Source organism: Anabas testudineus, chromosome 21 (genome assembly GCF_900324465.2).
Source record: "Anabas testudineus chromosome 21, fAnaTes1.2, whole genome shotgun sequence".
In the NCBI taxonomy this organism is placed as follows: domain Eukaryota; kingdom Metazoa; phylum Chordata; class Actinopteri; order Anabantiformes; family Anabantidae; genus Anabas; species Anabas testudineus.
This window is the reverse complement of record NC_046629.1, coordinates 4,294,451-4,304,119: the sequence shown is the minus strand read 5'-3', so window position 1 is coordinate 4,304,119 and position 9,669 is coordinate 4,294,451.

The window sequence follows — 9,669 nt, the reverse complement described above, 5'->3', positions numbered from 1 at the left end:
ATTGTGGCAATGCAGAAATACTCTGCTACAGGTAAAAGTCCTGCATTCTGTACAAAACTGCTGTGTAGATTGTACAGAATTTCACACTGTTGATTAATAGCATTATTTTTATTTGATCTGACTTTAGGGTTAAGTTCAGTTCATTTCATTCCCTCCACAGTGTCTCTCTACAGGATATTAGTCCCACAGGAGCCAGGCTTCAAAATCTTTAGTGTAACAACAAGTCGAATAGATTTTCTAAACCAGGGGTAGAAAAAGGCATAAATTATAGGGTTTAGACTGGAGTTCAAATAGAACAGACATAATACAAAGGCAGAAGATGAAGCACTGACCAAAGAGTCATTGCCTATAAGTGCAACACAGAAATATGGACAAGTGCATATTAAGAATAAAAGTATAACAACACCAAGAGTCCTGGCTGCTTTCATCTCAGATTTCTTAGCAGAGACACTCAGTGAACGTTGGTATGAGACAAACACAATCTGAGACCTCATGGCTCGAGCCTGAGACACAGCCACAAAAAATACTCTCATATAAAGAACAATGATGGTAATAATGGGAGCAATGAAGTAAAAAATAAGACTTGTAACATGTTCAGTACGTTTTAAGACTATCACACACTCTCCAGCACAAGAATTAAACCTGCCTGGTTGACTTAAATTATCTTTCATCAGCACAGAGAGAAAAATAAAAGAAGAGATCCAACACAGTGAAACACAGACTCCAACTCTTTTTGGTGTGACTTTGGTGGAGTAATGTAGAGGGTCACAAATAGCCACATAACGGTCAATAGATATGAGAATCATGATTCCTATTGAGGTAGAGGTAATAATAAAGTCTAAAACAAAATACAGAGTACATACGAGGTCACCAAGAAACCAGCAGCCGTCTATGAGCATAATTTGAAACAACCAGAGGAAACCTACAGAGAAATCTGAGACAGCCAGAGAGAGAAGGAGGAGGTTGGTGGGAGTGTGGAGCTGCCTGGAGAGAAAAGACAACAACATGCATAATATGATTTTTATAATTTGTGCAGAAAAACCAGATGACACCATAAGATTTAAAAAAAAATTGAAGAAATGTACTCAAAGAATATTTTCTGCACAGCTACTAGTTTTAGAATTTGATGTAATATGTGTCTACTTGAAGTGGGAGATGGAGATGATGACCAGCAGGTTGAGAGATGCAGTAAGTAGAGAGATGAAGGACAGAACAATGTAAATAAGAACAGTGTGAGAGTGAGGACGCTTTGGTTTCCAGCAGGAGGTGTTGAGATGTGGAAAGCAGAGTTCAACTTCCTCCATCATCAGAGAGAGAGGAGAAGCTGCTGAGCTCTGACAGCTCTCTGAACAAATCTCAAACTTCAGTAGCTCTTTTGTCCCTCCTCTAACACCGTTACTTAGAAACTATTGTTTCTCCTCCATATCTCATAGGTCTGTTAATCCTGTAGATCATCCTCATTAATACTATACAACATATTTTATCTTTAATATCTAATAAATTATGGAGCTAGCGACAAAAAACATCATGTAATGTCCTCCTCGCTATTTTTTTCACAGCAGCCTCAGCAAGTTCACAATATTGTCATTTCATACAATATTTAATGGGCATATGTTAAAGAACAGGTAATATTCCTGTCATCAGCGAGTAATTGGTTAATCATATTTCCTAAAATAAATGTAATAAGGCTTGACTGGAATTCCATTAAATTAAAGGCCACATGTCATATCATACAGTACTGGTTTGCAGATTTCGCTAAATAAACTGGCTTAAAGTGAAAAACTGGACAAAATTATAAGAAAGCTGATTTGAAAAACTTAATTTTTTCTCTACAATTAAAGATGGAGAATGTGATGCTCCTGTTAAAATTAGGAGCAATAACTGTCCCAACAAAATTCCTCATTAAAAACCCTCCAGTTAATCCAAAATGCTGCAGCCAGAGTTCTGACTGGAATTAGCAAGAGAGATCATATTTCTCCTACGTTAGCTTCTCTCCATTGGCTCCCTGTAAAATCCAGAATTGAATTTAAAATTCTTCTCCTCACTTATAAATCCCTTAATAATAAGGTTCCTTCTTATCTTAAAGACCTCGTGGTTTCATATTTTCCAAGCAGAACTCTCCTTTCTCAGGCTGCTGGTTTACTTGTAGTTCCTCCAAATGTAGAATGGGAGGCAGAGCCTTTAGCTATCAAGCCCCTCTCCTGTGGAACCAGCTCCCAGTTCAGGTTCTGGAGTCAGACACCCGTCTCCACATTTAAGACTAGACTTAAAACTTTCCTTTTTTATAAAGCTTATAGTTAGAGATGGATCAGGTGACTCTGAACCATCTCTTAGTTCTGCGGATATAGCTTAGTCTGCTGGGGGACCTCTACTGATAAACTGAGCTCCTCTCCTCTCTCCTTTCTCCTGTATCAATGCAAATTCTACCATTGCACGTCATTAACTTTGTGTCTTCTCTCTCTTTTAGTTGTGTTTCCTCCTCTCTGTCTCCCTCTCTCTGTACTTTTCTGCAGGTATCCTCGGCCTGGAGCTGTATATCTCCAGAATCCAGTTCACCTGCCCAATGTTCTTGCTGCTTGTTGTTGTTGTTGTGTTCTTCTGTTCTTTTCTCTCTTCTCGTTCCACTCTCCCCAACCGGTCGAGGCAGATGGCCGCCCACTATGAGCCTGGTCTGGTTCTGCTGGAGGTTTCTTCTTATAAAGGGAGTTTTTCCTCTCCACTGTTGCCTAAAGCTTGCTCAAATGGGATTGTTGGGTTTTCTATATAATCTTTTGTATAATTATATTCTGTAAGGTCCTAAACCTTACACTGTAAAGTGCCATAAGATAATTTCTGTTGGGAATTGGTGCTATACAAATAAAACTGAGTTGAATTGAATTGGATAATCCCTGTGATTGAGTACTGTATATGCATTACACAACACAGGAATTGTTTGAGATCCTGTTTATTAATGGCAATTAACCACTTGAGCCACAACTGCACAAATCCTGTGGAAATAGACACATATAATCCCTAAGAAGGCCCAATCAGCTAAACAACACAAAGAGTCTACTGCTGTACTTTCTGTTTTTTGGGGGTTGTAGATGTAGGTATACAAGTTTGGTCATAACCTTAGTTAAATGCGTTTGCAAACTAACTTTTGTATCAAAGTTTATGGGAATATACGGTACGTGAAATCACCAAGTCACTACATTCAATTCTGGGTGATCATAAATTTGTGTACAAAACATCAAACAATTCAACCAAAAGTGTTTGAGCTAAGTCAGAAAAACCTGTCTATCAGCATCATAGTGGTGCAAATTATTTTATTATCCAATATCATTACATCATATTCCATGATTTTCATAAGGCTTCGAGTCACAAAGGCAACTAATTCCTTATGATTTCTGGACAAGTATTAAACAAACAAATGCATGAACATATTTCCCCAAATCATGCCTGAAAAGAATAGACAAAGCTGACAAGACTACCTCTATCTAAACTAATGGTGCAATGTCTTTTCTTCATTCTGTAGGAAGGCACATAAACCAAGGGGAACACAAACTGATGAATTCTGGTTGTTGAAAACACTGAACAGTGTCACATCAAACCACATTAGTCTCACTGGAGCCAGGCTTGAAAATCCGAAGTGTAACAATCATTCTAATAGATTTTCTGAACCAGGGGTAAAATAAGGCGTACACCATGGGATTTAGGCAGGAGTTGAAATAGAAAAGATATAAAATAAAGGCAGAAGATGAAGTATTGAACAATTTGTCCTGGTCTATAAATGAGACACAATAATATGGGCAAAGACACAACAGAAACACAACTATAATCACACCGAGAGTCCTGGCTGCTTTCACCTCAGATTTCTTAGCAGAGACACTCACTGAACGCTGGTATGAGACAAACACAATGTGAGACCTCATGGCACGAGCCTGAGACACAGCCACCACAAATACTCTCATATACAGAACTATGATGGCAGTAATAGGAACAATAAAGGTCAAAATAAGATCTGCAACTTTTTGAATTAGGTTAAAGATTACTACACATTCACCAGCACAGGAATTATACCTGCCTGTTTTTTTGAGATTATCTTTCAACATCATGTTTACATAGTAGAAAGAACAGATCCAACACACTGAAACACAAGTCTGAACTCTTCTTGTAGTGATTCTGGTGGGATAATGCAGAGGGTCACAAATAGCCACATATCGGTCAACTGATATGAGAACCATGTTTCCTATTGAGGTAGAGGTCAAAACGTAATCTATAACATAGTAGAGAGTGCACATCATGTCACCAAGGAACCAGCAGCCGCCTATGAGCATAATTTGAAACAACCAGAGGAGACCTACAGAGAAATCTGAGACAGCCAGAGAGAGGAGGAGGACGTTGGTGGGAGTGTGGAGCTGCCTGGAGAGAAAAGACAACAAAATGCATAATATGATTTATATTATCATTCATCATTTGTGCAGATAAAACCAGATGAAAACACAATTTTTGAAAAATACTCTTTTGTCTCATAATTATTTTTTTCTGCACAGCTACTAGTTTTAGAATTTCATGTAATTTGAGGTTACTTGAAGTGGGAGATGGAGATGATGACCAGCAGGTTGAGAGATGCAGTAAGTAGAGAGATGAAGGACAGAACAATGTAAATAAGAACAGAGTGAGAGTGAGGACGCTTTGGTTTCCTGCAGGAGGTGTTGAGATGTGGAAAGCAGAGTTCAACTTCCTCCATCATCAGAGAGAGAGAGAGGAGAAGCTGCTGAGCTCTGACAGCTCTCTGAACAAATCTCTCTGACTTCAGTAGCTCTTTTGTCCCTCCTCTAACACTGTTACTTAGAAACTAATGTTTCTCCTCCATGGCTCATAGGTCTGTTTTTTTCATAGGTCATCATCATTAATATTATACAACACACTTTATCTCTGATATATGATTACGGAGCTGGAGAAAAAAAAGATCAGGTAATCTCCACCTTGTTTTGTTGTTTGCTTTAACAAACCATAGCTTTAGCTTCAAATTAACAGTTTTATTGGACCATAAATATTGTAATTCAGTACAAAATGTACAATACTATAAGTGAACAGCCATTAACCACTGGAGCTCTGGCAGTAAAAACTATTTCTTGCAGTTTTCAATGCAGTTTGCATTGTTAATGTGCATGAGGCCCTTGAGTTCACCTCTCTACTGTTTAGGCCAGAGATAATACAAAAGGCGGAGTAGAATTAGAAATGTTTTTTTAACTATATTATAAAGCAACTGATGATTCAGGCATTCAATTAATCAGTCATCGGCTGGGAACAATGCAGAGAGGAACTAGCAGTAGGTTAGTTGGATGGTGAGTGTCAAAGCTTGAGCAGAAAAGGGGATGTTGGTGAGATGAGTTTCTAGTGCAACCTCCAAGATGGCTGACCGCAGTGGGAGCATGACGGCAGATGAAACCAGTTGCATGCCAGAAGCTGTGGAGACAATCTAGTGATAAGCAATTTTTAACTGGAGCACCACATGAGTGAACCCCAGCACGATGAGGCTGCCTTCAGAATCCACTTCACAAAGGGCAGGTCCAGAATCCAGAAATCCAGAATCCAGGGACAGCCCAGGTCGTTAACAGAGAGGGGTTCAGATAGAAGAATCCAAAAGGCAGAAACGAGGTTGCTAGACAATCCTGATCATACAAAGAAAGGCAGTTCACCAAGGGGGTTAAGCAGAGATCAGAAATGCAGTCCAGGTCATACACAGTAAACAGTTCCGAGATATCCAATACGCGAAATCCACATCAGATCGACAGTCCGGGTCCACGAGCTCACTCTCGACTTCAGGCTTCAAATGGGAAACATAAAAGGTTGGATGGATGCGAAGGGGTCTGGGGAGATGCAGACGAACTGCCACAGGGGTGATCAGCTTGGTGATGGGAAAGGGTCCCATAAATACGGGAGCCAGTTTATGGTTTTCCACCCGCAAAGGAATGTCTGAGGAGGAAAGCCACACACCATGGCCGACTCTGTACATCGGGGCGGGCCTGCATATTCTATTGGCCCGGGTCTCGTAGACATGGACAGTTTGGACTTGTGAATCTTGGGCTCTCATCCAGGCCAGGTGGTACGCTGAACCGACACTTGTACGGATGGGACCGATGACTCTTTCTCCTGGACATCAAACAGTGGAGGTTGGTAAACATACACCACCTGGAAAGGTGTCAACCCAGTAGCCAATGATGGCCGGGAGTTATGAGCATACTCTACCCAGACCACCTTCGACAACCTAGATGTTGTATCCCTAGTCCCTGGAGGCCAATTTCCAGCTCTTGGTTGGGACACTCTGTCTGCCCATGTGGACTGAGGGTGAGAACTAGATGAGGCGACAAAGCTCCATCCAGAAATGAGCAGTGAACTGGGGACCTGTGCCTGACACAATGTCTCAGGGCAGTTTGATGGTGGTAAAAAAGGTGGGAGTATTGGCACCAGTTTAGGACCCTAGAGTGCAAGTTATCAGGAACGTACAGTTTACCAGGTGGACAAGCTGAGGGTGACGGTGCATGAGAGTCCAGTAAGTCCTTCTCGATTTTCAGAAGCGTGATTCCAAGACAGGAGACAGGTGGAAGAATAAAGTCAGGTGAATCTGGAGCGTCCGAAGGTTCGAACTGGCGAGAGGGCGCATCTGCCTTGATGTTGCGGTTGCCTGGGAGGTGTCAAAGGAAGAAATTGAACCTGCTAAAGAACAGGGCCCACATGGCTTGCCAGACGTTCAGGAACTTGGCCGTCTGAAGGTACTCTAAGTTCTTATGATCCGTCCAGACTAAAAATGGTTGTTGCGTTCCTTTTAACCCGTGGCACTATTCCTCCAATGGCAGTTTAATGGCTAGAAGTTCCCGGTCTTCCATGCTGTAGTTGCATTCTGCTGGAGTCAGACGCATGGGAAAAAAAGCACAGGGATGCATTAGATGGTCTTCCTTGAATCTTTGAGAGAGCACCACCCTGCCGCAGGACTGGCGACCTGGCTGTAATTGTGAATAAACTTCCTGTAAAAAGTGGCAAATCAAAGAAAACGCTGTAGGGCTTTACGGGACTCAGAAACGGACCATTCATACACAACCTGTATTTTGGCTGGGTGCATGCAAATCTGTCCGGGAGACGTGATAAATCCTAAGAAGGAGATAGTCTGGGCATGAAATGAACTGTAACAGGGGTTGCAATACCAGCCACACGTGTTCCTCATGCTCGATTTCAGTTTCAACGTTTCGTATAGATGGTCGCATTTTGCAAGAGCTCGAATACAGAGGAAGTAAGAGGGAGGGGCTAATGGCTTTTGATTGTGATGTCAATCAAACTTCTAAAATCGATAAACGGCATGTAAAAAGGCCTGTTGGACAGACAGGCAGGAAGAGCTGGCATCATGACAGGAAGTCCATTTAAATAGTCTACAGGTGCATTTCTATAGTCATGACTGTGTTTTACTAGTACGAAAGACTACCTGCACATAGTAAGCGACCTTAATACACTACACAGTCAACATAAAACATATTTTAGGTTTTGTGTTTAGGTAAATTACATTTATTGAATTTCTTGTTACTTCTTGTTAAAAAAAATGACATCAACAGTGGATTCTTCATGAACAAAAAACAAGATGTCAGAAAATAAAGACCTAATTTCAGTGACTCCACCGTGACATTTTACAACATATTAGTCTCACAGGAGCCAGGCTTCAAAATCTTTAGTGTAACAATAAGTCGAATAGATTTTCTGAACCAGGGGTAGAAAAAGGCATAAATCATCGGGTTAAGACTATGACCAGCACAGGAATTAAACCTGCCTGGTTGTTTGAAATTATCTTTCATCAGCACACAGAATAGAAAGAGAGAAAAGATCCAACACAGTGAAACACAGACTCCAACTGCTTTTTGTTGTGACTTTGGTGGAGTAATGTAGAGCATCACAAATAGCTACATAACGGTCAACTGATATCAGCACCATGAGTCCTATTGAAGTACAGGTAATAATAAAGTCTAGAGCGTAATACAGAATACACATAAGGTCACCCAGGAGCCAGCAGCCATCTATGAGCATAATTTGAAACAACCAGAGGAAACCTACGGAGAAATCTGATACAGCCAAAGAGAGAAGGAGGAGGTTGGTGGGAGTGTGGAGCTTCCTGGAAAGAAAAGACAGAAAAATGCATAACATCAGATATGTTATGATTCATCATTTGTGCAGGTAAAACCAGATGAAAACCATGACATATGAAGAATTTTAAAATATTGCTGTTTAGGTTTTTTAAGAGTTGTTGCAGCAGATAAAGAGACTTCAAAACCATCACAGATTTCAAAACACTGTTAGTAAAGTTACATTTCCCCATAATGATTTCACTCTAAAACTAGAGTTTTATAAATAAAATGTTAAAGTAATGTATGAATAACTACTTGAAGTGGGAGATGGAGATGATGACCAGCAGGTTGAGAGATGCAGTAAGTAGAGAGGTGAAGGACAGAACAATGTAAATAAGAAAAGTGTGAGAGTGAGGACGCTTTGGTTTCCTGCAGGAGGTGTTGAGATGTGGAAAGCAGAGTTCAACTTCCTCCATCATCAGAGAGAGAGGAGAAGCTGCTGAGCTCTGACAGCTCTCTGAACAAATCTCTCTGTCTTATAACTTTATGTATCTCTCTACCCCCACCTCTAACATACTCTGCTACTTAGAAACTTTTGCTCCTTCGTTTCTCTGTAGATCATGATCATTAGTCTCTCTTCCTGTGTAACTAAAGTATTTTCTGTGTGTATAACTGGAGAAAAAACCTCCAACAATTTTTTAATCCATTTTAGGATATGTTCCAAAGTCAGAACCCCTTATTGTGCAAAAACATAATAAAATCATCTGATCTTAGTGAGTCTTGATTTTATGCAAATGCAACCCTAAAATTAACACCAGCATTTAAATGTTTCACTGCCCTTATTTGTTTAGCAAGAATAAAGACGTGGGCATTTCAGTTGGGTTGAGGTCTGAATATCAGTATTTTATTTTTCAGTTATTCACAATTAGATTTACTAGTGTGCTTTGAATCATTGCTGAGTTGCGTTACCCGGTTTGACAGATGGCCTCACATTTAAGTCGACAATACTCTGGTTCAGAGAGAAGTTTTTGTTGTCGACACTGTGTCTGCAAAATAAGTCCAAAATCACAACCCCTGCACCACTGTGCTTTACAGTGTATATGAGGATTTTTTGATTCAATGTTTGTTTCAAATGTCGAATGTTTGGTTTTATCCAAACATGGTGCTGAGCATTAAGGCCCAGCCAACTCCACTTTGGTGTCTTTGAGGTTTTTGACAGATAGTTTTATGAACCTCAGTCATGTTTTAAAGTTCTGGAGCATTCAAGTGTGTGTTCATGAGTAGGAAAGACATAAGAAATTGTTGCAGCACATCAATCTGGAAGCTATAAAAACATTTTCAAACAATGTGAACATAAATGTGCTGCTGTGAGAAAGATTGTTCACAGGTGAAAAGCCTTGAAAGCAGTTGCCAATCTTTCCAAGATCAGAAGTCTCAGAACATTCACCCAAGTTCAGACTCTGCAATGCTCAGAAAAAATACAAAACAAAACCCTGAGCTACATCCCAGACCCTACAGAACTGAATGATTGTGTGGAAGTGTTGCCAGGAGAAAGCCTCTGACTAAATGGACATTA